Source organism: Heteronotia binoei, chromosome 1 (genome assembly GCF_032191835.1).
Source record: "Heteronotia binoei isolate CCM8104 ecotype False Entrance Well chromosome 1, APGP_CSIRO_Hbin_v1, whole genome shotgun sequence".
In the NCBI taxonomy this organism is placed as follows: Eukaryota; Metazoa; Chordata; class Lepidosauria; order Squamata; family Gekkonidae; genus Heteronotia; species Heteronotia binoei.
In genome coordinates this window covers 82291318-82313908 of record NC_083223.1, presented here as the reverse complement: position 1 = coordinate 82313908, position 22591 = coordinate 82291318, and the positions used below count along the sequence as shown (strand labels likewise).

The 22591-nt window shown below is 41.5% G+C and overlaps 1 protein-coding gene across 1 annotated transcript in view; it reads left to right on the top strand.

The window, feature by feature from the left end:
• The first annotated feature begins 5684 nt into the window (after positions 1 to 5684).
• CNR1 (cannabinoid receptor 1) overlaps positions 5685 to 22591 on the top strand; it is a 32194-nt gene continuing 15287 nt past the window's right edge. Inside the window, exon 1 of the mRNA XM_060236939.1 lies at positions 5685 to 5735. The gene's annotated coding sequence lies outside the window, so the exon portion shown is untranslated. The remainder of the gene's footprint in view (positions 5736 to 22591) is intronic.

The following is a 22591-nucleotide window of genomic DNA, read 5'->3' as shown; positions in this document are numbered from 1 at the left end:
AAGGGCCTTTTCAACTGCTGATGCAAAGTTATAAAACTCCTCCCCCAGGAGGTACAAGTGGCATCATCTTTACAGTTTTTTTGGCATTTCTAATATCATTTTATTCTGGAAGTCATCTGAATGCAATTGTTATCTTGCCTGTGGTCTTAAAATTATTGTTTTCTGTGGTGTTTTAAGCTCTTTTTACTGTATATTGTGGGGTTTTTCTAATCAATTGTTAGATGCCTTGACTGTTTCCTATCAAACAGAAAGTCAGCATGTAATTTAACCAAGCATGAAATAAATAAGTTATACCTGTTCAAATAGGCAAGGTAGGTGATGACCTATATCCTTTCAGAATATTCACAAAGGTATACAGCAGCAATGTGCTGTAGTATTATCACCCATAGCAGCAGCTTAACACAAGAAAGAACCAGTGAGATAATATATTTCTACAGTTAAAAGCCCTTGTGGTATCACTATTTAAAAGTGAGAGAGAGAAACAAGAATTATTTTGCTGTTGGAATCCATCTTCCCAGTTCAGGTTAAGGCTCTTTAACAAGCTGTGAACACGGAGGAGGGATGAGACACTGAAATAGCGCATGCCCTTGAGCTCTCTCTGTGGGCTGGTTCTGGTCTGTTGATATTCACTGAATGTGTTTTACCTTAGGAGGGGAAGAGGTGAGCCTGAGTGTACTTGCAAAGCAAGGAGAGCCCAATGGGTTTTAAATTAAATTAAAAACAACAACAAACCTTGCAGGCAATCCTCTGTTAAAACAAGAATCAAATAAAAATGACTAGTCCCTTCAGGAGAATAAGAAATGTAAAACCAGAGAAATCTGTTATGATTTGCTGCAGTGTTAAATAACATTCGGGATTTTCTGCACAGCAGCCTTTCAGAATTTGCAAACATATATATACTCTTCTTTGGGCAAAAATGAGCTAGTTCTTCCCTCCTCCAGTTAATGATGCTATTTCTAAAGTAAATATATTTGTCTTTTCATTGCAAATTTAATAATTGTGTTCCCATAATCAGTAAGAAGCTTAAGGATAAGAAACTCTTGCAGAAAGCCATGATCTAATGGACCATTGGCTCAAACTCAGAACTAAGAAGTCTAGCTCAAGTCACTTTCTTTTTTGATGCTCTATTGATGTGTCCATATAAAAGGTGCACACAGATAAAGAATAAGTACTGTAATTTTAGTACCTTTTTTGTGAACTTTATTTGAAGTCCAGAGGGCAGCTATTTAACACAAAGGTTAATCTTGAAATAAATTGCCTTCAATATTATATACCCTGCACCACTTGCTGGAATTCAGGGCACTATAAATTAAACAATGTTTCTGTCTTAGTTTGCCCTTTCCTTAAATTAGCAGTTCACATGACAAATGTATTGAAATGTACAGTGAAAGGATATGATCTATTAAATTCAGGGAAAATACTTTGTGGGTAATGGTCTTGATTACCTCCAAAAATTAATCACCTCCAATGGTTCGATCCTATGTGTACTATAAGAGCAAATTCCATTGAGAACAGTGCTATTTACTTGTATAAAACCTTGCTTAGAATCATATTATGCATCTCATTATACTATTCAACCTGTGTCTAAATTCAAGTCCCATTGCTTTCAACAGGATGTGCAGCCAGATCCTACAATCCTCATTATTGTTGTATTCAGTGGGTCTTTCTACCAAGTAAGTGGGTATAAGACTGGCACCATTAGTGGTGATTAACTTTATCTGGATTGGGGGCCAAATGATCATTACTGTTTGTTCAAATCAAGCATCTGAACTAAATAATTGGTGATTCTTTTTACATCCTGAAGTCTGAAGAAGTGCTGTTTACTGGATTATTACCAGTGCATTTCTTTAGCAATGTGTCATATTTTGGTGGGAAAAATCACAATTGTCCGTACAACAAACTCATGGAAGTAGGCTATATTTTTTCAGTCTTACAATTTATTATTTCATTCATACCCCACCTTTTTCCCTAATAGGAGCCAAAGCAACTTACATTGTTCTCCTCTCCTCCATTTTATCCTTATAATAAGTCTTTGAGGTAGGTTATGCTGAGAGTGTGCAACTGGCCCAAGGTCACCCAAGCAAGTTCCATGGCAGAGTGGGGATTTGAACCTGAGTCTCCCAGGTTCTAAACAGTACAGCATGTTGTGAAACTAAGGAAAAAGTAACTTGCCAAACACCAGTGAGTCCATGGCCAAGTGAAACCTAGACCCTACATTATATCCCAGGACAATGTAGTTCATAAGAGAACAAACAGATATTCTCAGAGAAGTAATACTGGATAGTTCTCTATGTATTTAAAATGTATGTGCCGCCTCTCCAGAGACCTACACAAGGCAGTTTATAAGCTTAAAAATGATAAAATTAAAAATATGCAAGCCATAAAAATAAAGTCAAGAGTTTGCAGGGGATGTAAAAATGATACAAAATCTACATTAAACATCAGCAAGCTAGAAGAAGACCATTAAAATACTTCAAAAGAGACACACAGAGGAAATCCTTCAATAAATAAGTTAAAAGAGAAATATTTTGGTCTGGCACCTACAGGACAATAAAGCAACATGCCAGGTAAGATTCAAAAGAGAGGGCATTACAAAGACAAGATGCCACCACCAAAAATGCTCTGTCACTGGCTGCCACCTACTTCACCTCTGTAGGCAAAAACAGAGAGCAGGGCCTAGGAAGAGAGTGAAATTTGTCAACTTTTGTTCCCTCTTTACCAGTCCTTGATCAGGCTTACCTACATCTGGCATCAATAAGTCCTTAAGAAGGGGGAGAGCACTTCTTCCCACCCCTCATATATCTGGGGGACACTCCCAAGTGCTTGAATAATTCCTCTTTATATCTGCAATGTGCCACAGGTGGTAGCTCATTGACAGACCACTGATCAATCTATAGATCATATTTTGATCCTGTCCTTTGCTTGAAGAGTGCACAACAGCACACATTATTCTGCCTTCCTCACAATAGCCCTGAGACATAGCCCCAATCCACCCCAAGTAAGATTCATAGTTAAGTTAAACCCAAGTCTCTGCAGGCTAAGTATGAAAAGTCCATCCATTACACCACACTGGTTGGCCATGTGATGAGGTTGCTAAACTGGTATAATTTAGCATCATTCATGGGATCACTGTGTAAAGTAACTATGACTAACGTAACAGTAAATGTAAGAAAAGCAGCATGGCATTTGTAATATTTCATTTCTTAAAGCTCAGTGTGGTTTGCACTGAGCCAGTAACTCAGGTCTGCTACACATCTTGAACAAGGTTCTACCCTGCTTAGATTCAGCAGTGCCACAGCATGGAGCCAATGCAGCATAGTGGATAACAAACTGAGTCATAACTTTGGAAGCCCCTGGTCTGAAGGTTGCCTCTAACATAATATAAAGAGGTGATTTTAAGAAAACCATTTCCCCCTCTCCCTCACCAATACAAAAGCAATAATATTCACCTACCTGACAGTACTCTTGTTCCTGAAATAATGTTAGATGCTTCATGTATTACAGAAGCACTCTACAAATGATAGGCTTTGTGGTAGGCTCTCAGACCATTCACATAGTTGGGATACACCAAAATACAGGAGAACACAGATAAGAGGTTGGAGAGAGATTCCTGTTGTGGAAATAAATTTACAGCACTAATTAGAAAAATCCAAAAACAAAACCTAGTTTCCACATTATAGGCCTGCATACAGCTTTGTTCCTGATCATTGCAGAGCCCAGGGAAGGGTTGATAAGTGCTTAAGGGAAAGAGGCCTGGCGGCATTGTGACCAGCTTTTATTAGCATCTCTCCCGCCCCTCTCATTCCACCTGCTGGTGCAACAGCCTGCCTCATGCCCTTCGCTGGCCTCCACATGATATCCTTCGCTTCTTTTCCGCACTTCGGGGGGGGGGGGGCACCAACAAGGAGGAGGGGGTTGTGTCAACTTTCTGGGCTCTGGCCTTGCTACTGGCTGGAGAGTCACAAGACCCATTAAGCCGGGGCAGAAAATACCGCGCGGGCTGTGAGAATGCCGCAGGCTGGACAAGAGCGGAAAAGTGCAGCCAAGCGCCTGAGAGTTGGTCACCCCGCGCCACTCCGGGAGGAAAGCAACAAAATAGCGGCAATTCCAGGGAGAAAACCGCCCAGACGACAAGGGTAGCAATAACAATAATTAATAATTTAAAGCTCCTAACTAGATGAATGGGCGGAGAGGTGGGGGGGGAGACGCAGTTTTGCAAAAGCGGGCTATCAGGGGAAGCGGTGGGCGGGGGGAAGACGTTGCTAGGCTGCTAGTGGTAAGGAGGTATGGGGGAGGGGAGGGGCAGAGGTCTCGTGCAGGACACTGGGAGCCTCAGGTTGCCTTTCAAAAGAGAAACCAAACAGAACAGCGTCAACAGCCCCTCGGCGCAATGCCTCAAGGCAAATATCCCAGTACATCCCGCGCGACTCCATTCCATCCCCCGTCACTACAGCCTGGCTTGAGCCAGTAGTATTCCCACTCCTCAGCGCGCCTGTATGGAAGTGCAGGGTGCCTTGTTTCCCAACGCGCAAATACCTCAGTCCCTACTGCACTCTAGCGTCTCTTCTAGAAGCCCATTTGCCGCTCACCCAGCCCACCTCATCACTCTCTCAGACACACAAACGAGCGCACACACTTGTTCCAACCATCAAATGCAGTGCCACTGGTTTCTTCGCGGCACATTTTGTACCTATTTTTTTCTTTACAAAAAAAAAAAAAAAAACCCTCCAAAGTGTGAGCGCGTGCACAGCGCACGCCTTGCTCCTCAGGGGAATATGTGTAGCCCAAGGCGCGCGTGGTCTCTCTTGCTGGCTCTCTCCACCCACACGGATTGACGGCTGGGCAGCTCTCCTTTCCTTACTTACCCCTCAAGACCCTAGTAACATGTGCACAAAGCCACCCCTTTCTTGACCTTTCAGTGCCCTACAAAGCCCCACCGTCTCTTCCATTCAGGGCCACTCTCTCTTATGCAAAGGGTTCGTGTGCGTTCGACGCCCCCCTCCCCCCGACACACAGCGGGAACGCATCGCTCCTCGTCCCACCCCCTTGCGCGCGTGAAGTTTGGCGCTCTTCTCTCCCCCCTCCCTCCCGCTGCGCTAGTTACTGTTGCCGCGTTTCTGCCGCTGCCAGGCACAGGACAAAGGCACATTAACACGTGATGGCAACTGAGCTTCATAAATGGGACCGGGGGGGAAAGAAGGGGTGTGCAACGAGGCAGACTGTTAAGAAGGGGAGACGTTGGGCAAGCAGCAACAGTAGTAGGAGCAGCAGCCGCCGCGGCGGAAGAAGACGAAGAGGATTGAATGTGGGAAAGGGCGGTGGAAGCAGCTTCTCCTCCTCCCAGCCCAGCAGGAGTCGAAGAGAAGCACATGGCGAGGAGCTCGGCGGACGGCACAGGTCGACGCACGCCTTATCCGGCTGACAGAAGAAGTGACTGACCCTCCGTCGCCTGCCTGCCTGCCTTCCTCCTACCTTCGCTCCGCGGCTGCAGGCAGCACCGCCTTCTCCCCCTACCCCCCCCCCCCCTTTCATTTCCTTCCTCCTCCTCCTCTCAGTGCCGCCTGGCGGAGAGGCTCCCCGGCTCCCCACTGGGTGTTAGCCTTCGAGTGGCTCCTCTCCCAAGTCAGGTGGGAGGTTCCGTCAAAGGGAGCACGAGGCGCGCAAAGCTTAGTCGAGAAGCTCGCCTCCTGCGCTGAGGACCCGCAAGGGACGCTGCCATCTGAATGTTGAGAAAGGTAAAGAAGGGGCGCGTTGGGGGAGCGTCCACTCCTGAGAGCTCTGCTTTGGTCCGGCAGTCAGGCAGTTGTATGCCAGTTAGCTTTCCGGGGGGGGGGGGGGATGCAGAGCTCAGGCTGAAACCGGTCCTTTATAGTCTTGATGCGAGCGTCTTTTAAAAACAGGCTGCAGGGATAGTCCGTATTCTTCTCAGCGGGCGCAGAAACTTGAGAGGTCAGCCACCATACTATTGAATGAGCAAAATTCTGGCTGATGTGATTGTATCTGGATTAGACGCTTAGATTCTGGTCATAAGCCTACTAAATGGAAGTTACTTCCAGCAAGTAATGTGGTTGCCTTGTCAATTCATGCACGATCTATTCCCCTAAAGTGGACGGATTTTTCTAATCCTTTCCTTTAGGAACGCTCAGGGAGTTTATGAGTCTGTCAGTACAAGGTAGCTCACTGGGTGCTTGTGTTTGTGCTTGTGTGTCTGCGTCACTATTAGAGCGGGTTAGAAAACGTGTATGTGTTTATACCCGTTCTCCCACTCACCCATTTTTTAAGCATTATATCTTATGTACTGTCGGGTCTTTTGGGAAGCACCCACAAACAATTCAGATATAGTATGCGTATAAATATTCCGTATTTGAAAACTGGGCAGTTTTAATAAATAGAGTCAATGCAAATGTCTGCAGCTGATATCCACTGGACCTTTTCTGAAATCTCACAGCACCTGATGAACCAGGAAAGTTTCTTTGCAGCAGTAGCATCTAAATCCCCACCCTGATGTCCTTTGTTAAGAGAAACCTGTAATCGGACTTGAATTATGCAGGAGCGTAAAGGGGGAGGAAATTGTTACAATGAACAGTTATTAGTTAGTGATTATATGGAGATATCTTTGTGGACCATGAGACTTTAGCCTAGACTTCTGGAGTGGTTCACCCATTTGAAATTAAAATGGCAAAATTATATATCCTGTCTTTTAGATGATTTGCTGGGTTTTATCATGTCTGTTTGATTAGTATGCTTGGGTGAGCACCATTGCTGGTCGCTATCTGCTAGAATGAGCCATCAGCAAAGACAAGTAATTTTGAAAAGATACCAGGACGTTGCAGGTGCTGGCATATTCTTCATCTTTCTTTATTTCGAGAAAATACCATTGTGTTAGTCCAGAGAGATCAAGGCATTGTAACTAAGTGGATGTAACTAACAAGACTGGACATGTGGAAGGTTTATTTCATAGCTGCCTTTAATGGATATGTAGAAAGGGGGGATATATAAGATCTGACAAGCTTTGTAGGTACTAAAGACTGGTAGTTTTATGGTTAATATGCATTCATTCTTCTTCATGCAGAAGCTCTCAAAGCAGTCAACCTTCTAGATTCCCATAGGATGTTGCCTGACATGGAAGGTTTCATCTTTAATCCTAACCCTTTGGTGATTAATAATGGAAGACATTGCTATTGATTTTTCCTGAATTATCCCCATCCCCTGCCAAACTCTCAGCAGCTAAGGTTTTAAATAGAAAAAAAATAGCCACTATACAATTATTCTAGATGCAGAAAAGCCCACTGAGGTATCAGAAGGGAGGGGGGACCAACCACAGTTAGCCAACATATTCTAAATATTTCAAAGGCCTTTTGTTTTAACACTCATATCTAACATACTTAGGAGTGATCAAACCTTAGTGTCAAGTATCAGGTATTTTGCAAACAAACATTTCTGGGGGAGGGTTTCTTTAAAAAAAACAAGCTAATCAACAATGAAAACCTTCCAGGGTGAGGTATGAATAAAGTCTTGGATGGAACAATGCTTCCTGACACCATTTCAGTGATATTAATTAGACAAACTGTCCAGTGATGTCAGGATGTCCTTGTTTTTCTTCAAACACCAATAGGACTATTAGTTTAATGGGCGGGGGAGCCCTACATGCTCATGTATTATGGTTTAATTGTCTATTGTGTAGATATTCCAAAATATCTATGGAAATATTTGATTGAGTCAGATATGGAAAAATCTTTCTTTTGAAGTTAGCTATATTCATGTTAAGAAATAATTGTATAAAGTTTGTGTTTGTGAGATTTTAAATTAACTTTTAAATATGATGCTGTATTTTTCTCACTCTACTTGTACATTCTCCACTGTTATTGTTCTTCTCTGCCTGAAGGAACATCTGTGTATGCTGTTATGTATTATTGCTATTGTCTGGCAAAAAAAGTAGCATTTTTGACATTTAGTACCACTGAAGTAATCAGATTGTTAACATTGCAACAATTAGTTGAGTATAATTATTTTTTTTTCACAAACTACACATAATGAAAACTGCTCAAGAAACAAACACCCCCCCCCAAAAAAAAAATGCTGGTGGTTTAATGTTATGCAGTAAGTGTGAATTAAGTACAGGAGAAACAGCATGAACAGCTAATTAATTTAAGGCCATATATGTTAAAATTGTATTAATTTGAGATTAGCTTGTAAGAGAAACTACAATAGCGTTATTGTTTAAAATATATATGAATAAGATGCAGAACAATTTGAAAACAGTTATCTCATGCTTAATTAGTAAAACCAATAATTGCACTTCAAAGCTTTTAAACATTAAAAAGAGGGAGTTGTGCAGGTATAGATCCCCCCCCCCGTTAATGTATAATCAACACACAGTTAACACCTCAGATGTATCAGAAAGTAATGGGAAAACATCCAAGTTGGAAAGGCTCCAGGATTTTGTAAGGAAGAATATGTTATCTTTGATCTTCTGAGTTCTTTGGCTAATTATTGCATAAAAGACATCCTTTTAAGAGTTGTAATGATGCACTAAAGTATGGCATATCCAAGACAAAGTCTTCTTTTCTGTTTCTTTTCTTCACTTTTCTAGTTAAGCCAATTAAATTTTAGTTATAATATTGCTTTTTATTTTTCCTTAGTATTGTACTCTTGATGTAGCTTTTATTTAAAAATCTAACAGACTGAGATAAAACTGAAAATTTCCGCAGTGCTGGCATCCTGAAACTTTGAGTACTAGTCTGCCTTCTGTTTTCAGAGGAGCTTGGTAAAGAGATTAAAAAGCAAACAGAAATAATTGACAGGTTATATACTTACTTAATTTTGCCTAAGAATTATTTAGTTTTCTCTTCTTTTTTTGCCGGTACAGGTTTACTTTATCTACTCACTCCCACACATTTCACTAATTTCTTATGGGGAAAAACTTTAAAGATTTATGTCCTTTTCAAAGCAATGGATTCTATGAATTTTCTCTAGCAAATCAGTCAGACTTCAAAGTGGCTGCAAATATATTTTTCTCTTGCTGGGTGCAAGGTTCCCATCTCCATTTTTTGTTGTTGTTGTTCTTTGCTTTATTAATCTGGGAAAGAGGTAACCTCCAGTGTTTCGGTATTCTTCCCCAATATCTCGCAGCTCCTGTACACAACAAAATAATCAACTATGTATCTAAAGTGATAACTTGGATTCTCCCCCCCCCCCCCTCTTTTTTGGTAACATATATTTTATACCGCCAAATGCTGCAAACAACCCTAGCACTGGGATCTGGCCAGGTTCAAAGCAACTGTACAGATGGACACAGAAGGCAGAGAGAAATAGACCCTTTTAATCATAACAAGACTGCTCTTGTTTCCCTATCTGTGGTGGACTGCATGCCAGGTCCTTGTACTTGCAAATGTGCCAGAGCAGACCAAGAATGGGCATCATGTTATCAGTATGAAGATAAGATGTGATAAAAATTTAACCCTGCCTTTTCCTATACTGCTGGCCAGGCTTGGCGTATTTGTTGCTATGAGCAATGACTCTAAAAGTGCATTATGATTATAATCATAATTGTTTATATATTTTGTTTTTCAACACATTGATCTAATCTCAGAATAGATGAAGTGAGATGACTGATTGCATTATCTCAACAGATTACTACATCTGTTTCTATTAAATTACTCTGGTAACTTTTAACTCTATCTGAATGAATTCCCCTCCCTCCCTTAAAGCTTCTTTTTTCTGCATCAACAAAGAATCCAGATAGAAATAGTCACCTGAGCTACATTTTTTCTATAAGGAGGCCTAAAAGTGGCCTTTAATGAGTTCATTTCTCAAATGTCACTAGAACCCAACCATACGATGCCATATTGACCATGTATCTAAGTACAATAGAAACAAGGATCTTCTTAATAGAGAGAAATGGCCTGTGGTTATGGAACTTCATCAGGTGCATTTTATTGTGTTATAATGATCCAGGGAGAGAAGAAACTGCATCACCAAAATTCCCCTTCCTACACAACTGTTGAAGGTTACAAGAACCTTGTCCTGGGTTGCGCCTGGTCACTCAACATAATGGTAATAAACAAATTACAGCTTTCCTGCTATATAATTCAGTATATTGATTGCACATGCTAAGTGGTTTGAGAGCAAAAAGGCACCTACTGAAGACACAGATTTTGCTTTCTGGATTTGCGTGACCCAGTGATAACCTTCTCTCCAGCAATCATGGTTTTATTCTGATTGAATTAGTCATGTTTACTAGAAAGATGTGAGTAGATTATGCTGATTAAGAAACACTGTACAAATCTGTTTTTACCCAGATGGAGTAAATTTTCACACCTGCATTTTAGGAAAGCTTGCAAAGTTTTTCTCCCCTTGATGACTATGTAAAATTAACCTGCTGTAGAAACAAATCATTATTTTTAGCCACGACTGCCTGATTTTAACATAGTGTGCTAATGGGATATGTTTGCTATATTCTCCATGCTAAGAAATAATGTGAACAAGATAATTATCATGTCCTAAGAACAAGTTTAAATATGTTATGCAATCTTATTGGAGCCGCTCCACCCCAGTCCCTCTTATATTCCTGTTTTTATAATAATTGTATATCAGTTTCACATGCAACAGGAATTCCATGTGAAATATCTTTTGTATCATTTATTATGGTTTGTTAAACACATTTAAACAGTGGTTAACTTGATTAGCAACACTTTGGTATCAAGAATTTTGATTTGCTGGTACCAAGAGCTAATGCAACATTTACTAGTTTTTCCTCATTGTACAACAAAACCTTAAATAATTGTCATGAATATGTATATAGATAGATGTATACAGACACAGGCATCGCTGCCAAGGAATATGGCATGGTATTTTAATATGCTAGAAACTATCCATTTCTCCAGTTGTTTGTTTCCTTAGGGCATATATCTGAATATCTTTTAAACTTGAATTCAGCTTTGAAAAGAGAGAAACATTTATCTGGAAAAAGGTCCCTCTCATGGTTAGAAGATGTCAGATTTAGTAAAAACCCTTTTTTGAAAAACAAAACCAAACCTGGAGCTTTATTAAAAATGACAGTATATCAGTCATTTTCTATATTAGCGTACCCGTAAGAGCTCAGGTGGAAAGAATAGTAATTCATCACATCCTCTGCTTTAAAAAAAAAAAAATGGGTCAGCAGCTGCAGGTTTCTGGACCAAATCTGATTCCTTGAGGTACCATATACTAGCTTTGGCACTTAAACACATGCTGAATAATGCACTTTCTATCCACTTTCCCATACACTTTAGCAGTAGTTTTCAAGTGGATTTTTCGATTTCACACAGTAAAATCCAGTTGCAAAGTGCAAAGAGACGAAGTGTGGCAAATGTGGCATCTCTAGCAACACCTTGCTTAAGGAATACAACTTTAATACGGATTTGTGTTCAGCCACTTTTCACAGAACACCCCTCCAGAAAACTAGCTACTGACCACAATACTATTCTATAATTATAAACTTCAGGTATTCTTTTATCCTTTTAATGTCTCATTTAATTTAACACTATGGATCAGACCCTCTCACAAACACACAAAGTATCAGTAACTTCCCTTGCAAGTGGCCACACACTTTCAAATTAAATCTCTTTTCTTTTCAGAAAGCTGGTCATTGTTTTCTACCTTCTTCAGTCTATTGCACAAGTTTCTCCCATCATTAAAGCATACTTATCTGGCTTTGTACTTTCGGTTCCCCAATAAAAACTTTATACATGGATAATACGGAGTTGTGTTCTAGCCCAAATCTGCTGGAAAAATAATAATTGTAACAGTTTTGTTGATTTATACAAAATATGTTGATCTTTCTGCTAAACTATTTATAAATAAAATGATTCAAATAAAAACAAATTTAATCCAATTTAGTAAAAAAAGAAACAACTGGGCAGAAGAGCATTTTACCTAATTTTTTAAAACACAGATATTGTTCTAGTTGTCTCCTAAAATAATTTCATTTCCTTTAGCATCTCTCTCTTGTCTACAACCCTCCTCACTTTTTCCTTTCTTCCCATACCTACTACAGCTGTAGATTCATAAATCCATTCATCACTTCTTCATCAACATTTCTTTAGGCCTTTAGCATTTAATTTCTCCTGTCTGATGAAATCCTTATCTATATTTTCATCATTTTTGTCAAACTGAAGGATACCAACTTAAGGATAATATAAATGAAATGCAGTGGTTTATGGCTTCTGTAAACCTCCAGCTCTCTAATCTGTAACAAGTTATGTCAAATGTATAGCTTTCCATCCTTCTTAGGTTTCATTTTGCCTTTTTAAATATCTTTTTGATATTAATTTTTTAAGCAATTGCCAAAATAATGTAACCCATTCAAGCCTTTCAGATAAAGTGCACCTAAGTAAATGAGGAGGCATATTCTCAAAAAGAGTCAAATACTCTAGTGTATCATGTTAAAAATGCTCTTCAGAAAGCTTTCTGTATACTTGCTTTAAGGCATTCTAGGGATCTTGCCCATCTCTTATCCCAGCACTGTGTTGGACTAAACTATCAACCAAGCCATGAACTGAGTTTCTATACTGGCAAATCTTTTTTTCCTCTTCATTTTAAAAACCTTTTAATCTCTTTTCATGTTATCTTGAAACCTGGGCAAGAACATCAAAATCATGGAACACATGGCACACTCGGATTCCTAACATATTCACTGATATCCCCAGTTGATTTAGGATTTCATGCTAGGAAGCAGTGCTTGAATTCCAACAGTTTCCAAGTGGCAATCATTCTGTGATCAGAACAGGTATGCAGAGATTAAAAGAGGAATATTGTCACTGGAGTTTGCTAACTGTGCTGAAGGATGAAATTTTTAAAAACATCTGCAGAGAACAGAAAGATCTATCAGAAAAGAAAATGTCTGGATCACAACTTCCACGTGTGTTCATGGTTATATTTTTGTTACTGAAATTTTTAAAGTTTAATTTTTGCATGAAAGTTTCTGTTTACAGTTTGCAAAATATCCATCTGTGATAGATTGTGTTGACAGGATTTTGTGATCAATGAAGGCTACCACATGCTCTGAATCCATGTCCATCCTGGTTGATGAAATCATATAAGGACCGTATTAATGAATCCTTGATGGCCATCATAAATCAGTCACAGATTCAAGGAGCCTTTCCTTGGTCACCGAAAAGCAATAATCTATACACTGCTTATAAACCATTGCTACAGAAAAATGGGCAATTATCACCTGGTCTCTGATCTGCCCTTTCTGAGTAAGGTGGTTGAGAGCAGTAGCAAAACTACTTCAGGTCTTTCTGGATGATTCATCTGCTCTTGAACCTTTTAAATCTGGTTTTCTGATAGATGGAATGGATACTGTCATGTTCTCAGGGTGCAGGCAGGCAGGAGTCCAAAGCTAGTCCAAGGTCAAAGTCCAGGAAGTCAAGCAGGAGCTGGGTCACCAATGCAGAATCACAAATCGGAATCAGAAGTCAATGTCCAAAAGCTAAAAGGTCAGGGTGCCAAGGAAATCAAGCAGATCAGGAAGGAGCGTGGATGCAAGTCAGAGAATAGACTTGTTGGTTCCACAAGGTTACCAAGTCCTGGGTGTGAGCTATATGGGAGTCTCAATCAGCCTGCTCCCTGGGTCGCAGTGACTCTGCTAGAACTCAGGACTGAGAGATCTGAAGCATCGGCATGCCTCATGTCTTCGCTCTGAAAGTTCTTTCTGGAACCTGTTTCAAACTTTTGAGATGGGAGGAGGAGAGCTCAGAGGAGATTGATCGTCAACAGCTGACATTGGTTCCTGGAGAGTGATCGATGGGCCAACTGCTGTTTGTTCAGCTGAGGAACTGGCTGGCAACTCTTCCAGCTCTGTTAACCCTTCCAGCTCTTCCTCGTCAGCCTTAGAAGAGTATCCGCATCTGATTGTAGACAAACATGCTTATTCAGAGGGCCTTGCTTCTTCATTGTTCCTACTGGATTTATCAGCAGTAGGGATGGGCCCAAACCATGAACTGTGTTTCAAGCACGAACCAGCCCAGGGGTTTTGTAGAATGTTCCGTCCACAAGCCCTCTCTAAACTTCCATGGAGGTTTGTGAGGTTCAGGGAGGATTTCTGCTGGCTCCAAAGGCATTTAAATACCTTTAGAACTCAACCAGAAGTGAGCTATGAAAGGCATTTAAATGCTATCAGAGCCTACCACCAGCCCTGTAGCCTGACTTGAGTGAGCTCTGAAGGCTTTTAAATGCCTTCAGAGCTTACTTCTGGGTTGGGTTGCTTGACTGGAAGTGAGCGCAGTCAGGTCAGCTGGCCCGACTTGACTGAGTTCTCAGAATGAACTCTGAAGGCTTTTATAGTGCTATAAGGCTTTTATAAGCTATAGCCCAGGGGTGACCAAACTGTGGCTCTTTTGTACATATTGTGTGGCTCTTGAAGCTCCCACTTCTCAGTTGGTTGACTTGAAGAAGGCATTTCTCTCTTTTAATCACTTCACCAAGCCAGCTGATGGCTCAGAGAATGCATTTAAAGTTGTTTTGTTTCCACCTCCCCTTTCTATCCCTTCTTTCCTTCCTTCCCTCAAATATCTGACATTCATGTATTGCAGCTCTCAAACATCTAGCATTCATGTATTGCAGCTCTCAAACATTTGGCATTTATTCTATGTGGCTCTTACAGTAAGCAAGTTTGGCCACCCTGCTATAGCCTATAAGGCCGCTGAAGGCTTTTATAGGGCTTACAAGGCCTCTAAAAGCCTTTAGAACTCACTCTGAGAACTCAGTCAAGTCAGGTCAGCTGGAGTTCAGATGGGCCTGCCCAACCTGGAGGTGGGCATCTTGCCCTTTGAACTCACTTCCAGTCAGGCTGCCCACTGGATGAACCATGGACCTGTTCATCCAATGGAGGAGTTTGTTGGAGGTTTGGTGTTTGTGAAAACCATGAACCTCCACTTTCCTGGTTTATGTCCGTCCCTAATTAGCACTCTTTGGTATAGTGGACCATGCCTTTTTGTTGAGGCATTTGGATGCAGAAGTAGGGATTAAGAGATGTGGTTTGGGTTGAACACATGAAGCTGTCTTATACTGACTCAGACCCTTTATCCATCAAGGTTCAGTATTGTCTACTCAGACTGGCAGCAGCTCTCCAGAGGATCAGGTAGAGAGATCTTTCACACCACTGCTGTCTGATCCTTAAAAAAAAAAAAACTGAATATGCCAGTGATTGAATCTGGGACCTTCTGCATGCCAAGTTGATGCTTAACACTGAGCCATGGTCCCTGACACAGTTGGTTGCAATAGTTCTTTATGGATCAGTTTCAAACTCTAGTTGGTATGAAATGCTACAGCTCAGTTACTGTTGGAAGCTAGGTAGGTATGAATATTACACCCATGCTGTTCTTACTGTATTGTTGATCTGTCGGGCACTGTGTTCAATTCAAAGTAATAGTTATCATATACAAACCTCTTCATGACCTTGCGCTCTCATATCTGCAGGACTATCTCTCCTGCTATGTTTGACCATAGCCCCTTTACTCATTTGAACAAAGCCTTCTGAAGGTGCTGTTTCTAATTTCTTAAACCCAACCATTGTATTGTTTATAGGATGTCTCATGCTTTTTGATTGCATTAAAACATAAAAAGAGCCCAACTAGATTAAACCAATAGCCATCATCATCCTGCCTCCTTGCTCTGGGATTCAGAGGATTAGTGCCTCTGAATGTGGAGGTTCCCCTTAGTCACCATGGCTAGTAACCATTGATAGACTTATCCTCCATGAATCTATCTTGCTTTACACCATGTAATCTACCTTGAGCCCTCGTGAGAAAGGAGGGATGCAAATAAATGATTTCTGGAAATGCATTTATATCACACTTCTCTCTGCAATGGGGAACCAGAATGTCTTACAACAGTGGACCCCAACCTTTTTGGCCCCGGGGACTGGCCCCAGGGCTGGTGGAGGGGCACCCAATTCAGCCTCCCCCCACGGCATTTCCTCCTCCCTCTTCTGTCCCCCACGCAGCCTCGTCACCTCCTCCTGTTTTCCTCCTCCCTCCTTCGCCCCTCCTGCACACAGCCTTACCACCTCCTCCCCCCATTTCCCTCCATTTCCTCCTTTGCTGCTGCCGTCCACACAGCCTCGCTGCCTCCCCCTCCATTTTCCTCCTTCCTCTGCTGTTTGCACAGCCTTGCCACTTCCTCTCCCTGTTTTCCTCCTTTGCTGCCATTGTCCATGCAGCCTCGCCTCCTCCATTTTCCTCCTTTGCTGCCACTGTCGGCACAGCTTCGCCTCCTCCTCCTTCCCCCATTTTCACCATTTTAAGGCTGGGGAAGGGAAGGCCTTAAAATGGTAAAAATGGGGGGAAGAGGGGGCGGCGAGGCTGTGCAGCCCATCTCAAACAGGCCACAGCCTGGTAGCAGTCCCTGGCCCAGGGGTTGGGGACTCCTATCTTACAACATTATTCTCACCTCCTCCATTTTATCATTGGAGCCACAGTGCCAGGGTGTTGACTTGTCCCACCATTTGGGATACTTTTTTTTGTTTATTCAGTGTAATTATATGGACAAGGAGGTTTGTATGACTCTTGATCTTCCTGGCTACTTAAATCTGCCATGAAAGGGTACTAGACAGCTGACAGGGCCGAAGAGGTGATCATTGCCTCCTTGAGATACAGGGTGGTCGCTCCAGCCTTGAAACAGGCTGTGACATGTCCACTATTAAAGAATCCTACCCTGGACCCAGGAGATTTAAGGAATGCTCAAGCAGCCTCAGATGTTTCATTCTTGGTTATATGAATGGATGGTGGCTGGGCTACTTCAAGAGTTCCAGGATAAAGCTGATTGTTTGGATCCTTTCCAGTCTGGTTTCAGCCCTGTTATGGGATTGAAACTACTTCGGTTGTCATGGTGAATGGCCTGCACCAGGGATAGAGGGAGTGAAGCTCTGTTGATTCTCCTGGACCTGTCAGAAAAGTTCATTGCCGTCAACCATGGCGTCTTCTGGATCACCTTTTCAGGCTGGGACTAGAAGGCACTGTTTTGCCTTGGTCCTGGTCTTATCTGGAGGTTAAGATTCAGAAAGGGGTGCTGAAGAGCTGCTGCTCCTTTGTCCTGTGGGGTGCCAGCAAACTCCATTCTGTTTCCTGTGCTTTTCATTGTCTACATGAAACCACTGAATGAGGTGATCTGGAGATCTGGGCTGAGTTGTCACCAATATGTGGATGACTGTCAGCTTTACCTTACTGGAATGTTCATTTTGGGAAGCCCTGCTTTGGATACTCTGGTCTCTCAAATTACATGGGTGGCAACCTGGAAGAGGGGCCACCTCAGTTGTAACACCAGCACTATAACTCTCGCGCCAGAAGAACTCACCTGTCACCTGTTCTTGTCTCCTGCCAGCATGTGAATGTTTTTTTTTTCTCTAGTGTTTCTTAGTGATCCCTTCTCTCTGTCCTATTTTAATTTTTGGTTTTATGAATGTGTATTTACTGTACCATAGAGAGCCCCGTGGTGCAAAGTATTAAAGCTGCAGTACTGCAGTCCTAAGCTCTGCTCACGAGCTGAGTTCGATCCTCGGTAGGAGTTGGGTTTTCAGGTAGCTGGCTTGAGGTTGACTCAGCCTTCCATCCTTCCGAGGTCAGTAAAATGAGTACCCAGCTTGCTGGGGGGAAAGTGTAGATGACTGGGGAAGGCAATGGCAAACCACCCCATAAAAAGTCTGTCGTGAAAACGTTGTGAAAGCAACGTCACCCCGGAGTCGGAAATGACTGGTGCTTGCACAGGGGACCTTCCCTATTTACTGTACCATATGTATTTTTTAGCTTGTTTCTTTCGTATTATGATGATGTTTTAATTGTTTTTAAGATGTATTTTTATTTGTATGTTTTTGATCTGTTTGCTCTCTTGGTGGGCTGGATCAGGGAAGAAAGGTGGGTTGTAATTTTAGTAAACAAGTGAACAAGTAAATCATGTGATGTAAGTTAGGCTGAGGGTTACTGGTACAGGTTCACATAGTGAGTTGCCATTGCAGAGTAGGGATTTGAACCTGGGTCTCCCAGATTATCATCCAACAGTCTGTTCTCTGTATCGTAATGCAATTGCTCGACAACTTCTGATTTCAATAAGGGTGTAGAAGGCAAAATATTTTTAACAGCTTGGTCAGTGTGAGCCATACAAAAGCATCTGAGGCTTGATCCTTCATCTGGACAGTGGCATTGGATTTTTTTAAGTATATGTTTTCAGTAATCATAAACAGCTGCTGTTTTATGATAAACTCTATGGCACTCCTTGTAATCTTGTTTATAATTGTGTGTGAGTGGTTATTTGCACTCACATGACCCTGCCATTAACTTCAGCTGAGTGCTATGTAGGCGTTGAAGTGCACACTATGGATTCAACTGCAGAGTCAGTGTTTTATGGGTACACTTAGCTGATGTAGCTGATTGTTTTGCATGTTTTAAATGGAAAATAAGTTTGGAACTGCTTCCAACTGACTTCATGAATGCACACTTAATAGTAGCAAATGTTATATAGCTAACAGGTTGCCCTCAAAGAGAAATGAGTTTCATAAAAAATGAAATGTAGCTAAACAAGAGTCTCCTTAAGAGGGTTAATTAAGACTGTATTTATTTAACAACAGAGTTGATAATGTTTCTTTTACAAATATAGGCGCTTTCTCCCTATAGAAAAAGGTATCAATATGGTCATCCAGCACAGTTGTATAATTATCACCCTTTTTCCACCATCACTTTCTCTTGCTTGTTTGTTGCATCATATCAGCACATGATACGTTTTTATGTCTTTGTATGTATTTTAGTTCTGGGGTTAATTGTTCTAATACTGTTTTGGTTTTAATAGTTTTAAAATGTGATTTTATTCTGTATGATTTATATTGTTAACTGCTTTTGTGGCCCTTGTGAGAGCAGAAAGATGCATTATAAATACTGTAAATTAAATAAATATACTGAGTTAGACTATTGGTCTGTCATGGTCTGTACTGTCTACTCTGACTGGCAGCAGCTCTCCAGGTTGTTGTTTTTTATCAGACTTCCTCTAATTGAACCCAAGAATATCTGCACATAAAACAGATGCTGTGCCACTGAGCCACAGCCATTTCACAATCACCCCTATGCAATTGTTGTCCTAATATGGGCCTCTGTTGAATATGTTCTATAAGTTCCATTCCTTCCACTGGGAGAGATGAAATCAGTGTGAATTAGCGACATATATTAATGACTTAATTGTACTTTCTCATAGTAAGTTCCTGGAGCCTGGAATTAAGTCAGGGGGGCAGTTCTTAGTGTTTAAGAACTCTGTTTTGCAGAGTCATGTGAAAAAGTCCAGGTTTTCTCTGTCCTAGAACCTCAGTAAAACATTTTTTTTTGTGGGGGGGAAAAATAATTCTTCACTTTCTCTGTTCCATGTGTGTATTGGAAATATATTCCTTTGAAGGGCTGCTTCACATGTTACATAGTGGTAAACATGGGTTTGGAAATACTTGTCCCTTAAGGGCCTCTCTCTCTAAATCTCTGAAATCTAGCAATCTCTAAAACAGATTCAAAATTAGCAGCTGCTTCAGTGTGTATACGTGTGTGAGAGCAGTATAATATATATGTCAAGGCAGCAATCAATGAGAGGGCTGATTGAAGAGATGGGAGTACCAGACCACCTCACATGTCTCCTGAGAAATCTGTATAAGAGTTAAGAAGCAACTGTCCGAACGGGATATGGAACAACTGATTGGTTTAGAATAGGAAAAGGAGTTTGACTAGGAAAAGGAGTTCGACAAGGAAGTATATTGTCACCCTGCTTATTTAATTTATATGCAGAGTACATCATGTAGAATGCTGGCCTACATGAAACAGAAGCCGGAATTAAGATTGCCAGGAAAAACATCAACAACTTCAGATATGCAGATGATACCACTCTAATGGCAGAAAGTGAGGAAGACCTAAAGAACCTCTTGTTGAGGGTGAAAGAGGAGAGCACAAAAGTAGGCTTGAAACTCAGCATCAAAAAAACTAAGATCGTGGCATCTGGCCCCATCACACCATGGCAAATAGAAGGGGAAGACATGGAAGTAGTGACAGACTTCACATTTCTGGGATCCAAGATCACTGCAGATGGTGACTATAGCCATGAAATTAAAAGACGTTTGCTCCTTGAGAGGACAGCTATGGCAAACTGGGTAGTATAATAAAAAGTAGAGACATCAGCCTGCCAACAAAAGTTTGTATAGCCAAAGCGATGGTATTCCTGGTAGTAATGTATGGCTGTGAGAGTTGGACCATAAGGAAGGCCGAGCGCAGAAGAATAGATGCTTTTGAGCTGTGGTGCTGGAGAAGAATCTTGAGAGTCCCTTGGACTGCAAGAAGATCAAATCAGTCAGTCCTAAGGGAAATTAACCCTGACTATTCCCTGGAAGGTCAGATGCTGAAGCTGAAGCTCAAATACTTTGGCCATCAAATGAGAAGGGAGCACTCACTGGAGAAGATCCTGATGCTGGGAAAGACAGAAGGCAAAAGAAGAAGGGGACAGCAAAAGATGAGATGGCTGGACAGCATTACTGATGTAACAAACACAAATTTGAGCAGACTTTGGAGGATGGTGGAAGACAGGAGGGCCTGGCGTAACTTTGTCCATGGGGTCGCAAAGAGTCGGACTCGACTGCGACTGAACAACAACAACAAAGTAGAATCAGATTGTAAAACTTAGCCAGTTTAAGCTGCAGATATATGATTCATAGTACAATGCTCTAAACAGAGGTAAAGGTAAAGGTAGTCCCCTGTGCAAGCACTAGTCGTTTTCGACTCTGGGGTGACGTTACTTTCACAACATTTTCATGGCAGACTTTTTATGGGGTGGTTTGCCATTGCCTAAACAAGAAGATGAAGATATTGGATTTATATCCTGCCCTCCACTCAGAAGAGTCTCAGAGTGGCTCACAATCTCCTTTACCTTCCTCCCCCACAACAGACACCCTGTGAGGTGGGTGGGGCTAAGAAAGCTCTTACAGCAGCTGCCCTTTCAAGGACAACCTCTGCTTGGGCTATGGCTAACCCAAGGCCATTCCAGTAGGTGCAAGTGGAGGAGTGGGGAATCAAACCCAGTTCTCCCAGATAAGAGTCCACACACTTAACCACTACACCAAACAGAGTTACATCCTTCTAAGTCATTGAAGCCAGTGGATTTAGAAAAGAGTATTCAATAGGTTTAGAAAGGTGTAAATTTTCCCTACACAGAGAAGAAAATAAAAAGCATTTGAGGGAAAAGACAAAGATATACCCATTTAAAAGACCTAACCTTGTTGGCTGGAACCAAACACAAAGGTTCCGCTTGCATGGGAAAACCACACACATTCAATATTCATGAAATTGATTGAATCATTTAAATATTACAGGAGTAGAAGGGAGGGCATCAACAAACAGAATCAGTTTTGTTTGTTGAGGATTTAAATATTACCCCAGTCATTCAAGAACTGTATGGAAAAACTAGATAAAAATATAATTGGTATAATGAATAAGTGTCTGACAAAGTAGGCTGCTGCTTATGATGTCCACAGTACAGTAAACAAGAATGGAAAGACATCAGGAATTCAGAACCTAAGAAAACTAACATACTGATAGTAGAACTTGGGGTGAGGTGACAGTCATTGTTCTGAGATAGTTATAGGTATTGAAGACTGGAGTTTAGTGAACAGAGCGCTTATATATGGTTGGCTGGTTTACTATATTGTTCTTCCATGTATCCTTTTTACCAGTTTGGAGAATAATATAGATAGCCAAACTGCTTCAGGGTGAGAGAGCTCATGCAGAGATACTTTCAGCATCTGTAGTGGTGGATGTAAAGACTACAAACCAACAAAAACTATGCCATTGTGTTGTAACAAATGGCAAATGGAATTCATGTATATCCTATCTCCTGTCCTTTTTCCTGTAGTCCCCTGAACTCCTGGAAAGCTGTTCTAGAGCACTAAGGAGCATTTGAGAATGGCATGAGACATGGCACAGGAGGGTTCACCTTATCAAGAACCACAGCTGTTGTTATTACTAAACACCCAGCTGCTGACATGTCATAACCGACATCCAGACCCAGGGAGTATATGCCATGCCCTAGAGGTTGTCAGACCTCAGAGTCAAGGAACACGCAGTTGGTTAATTCAGACGTTTATTCCCAGCATCTTAAGACAATACAAGAAGTTGCTGAAACTGGGGTGCCAGTCCAAAGGCGCCACCTATATACCCTCGGTGGGCCATTATCAATTCAAGCAAAAAGCGGCGGGTACATTTGGCGAGCATTACACACCCCTCTTCCCCCTCCCCTTTTACTCTAGTCCAGGTGCAATATCTATTTCTCTTAGTCACCTCCAGCACAATCTTGGTTGCCATGTTAACAAGCCGCAGAGATAACTGTTGGGGATGTGCCGACTAACAAAAGCGAAAGCAATGCAGAGTGAAGCAACAATAATAAATTTCAGATTAGAGTACAGACCCTCTCACTTCCACAGTTACCAATTGCTCAGGGTCATTCTAATAATAATGACAAGTTGTTACATGACAAGAGGATGCAGCTTGGGATAGACTCTTGACATTCTGCCCCCCCTAAGATCCCTTTTGACTATTTGTTA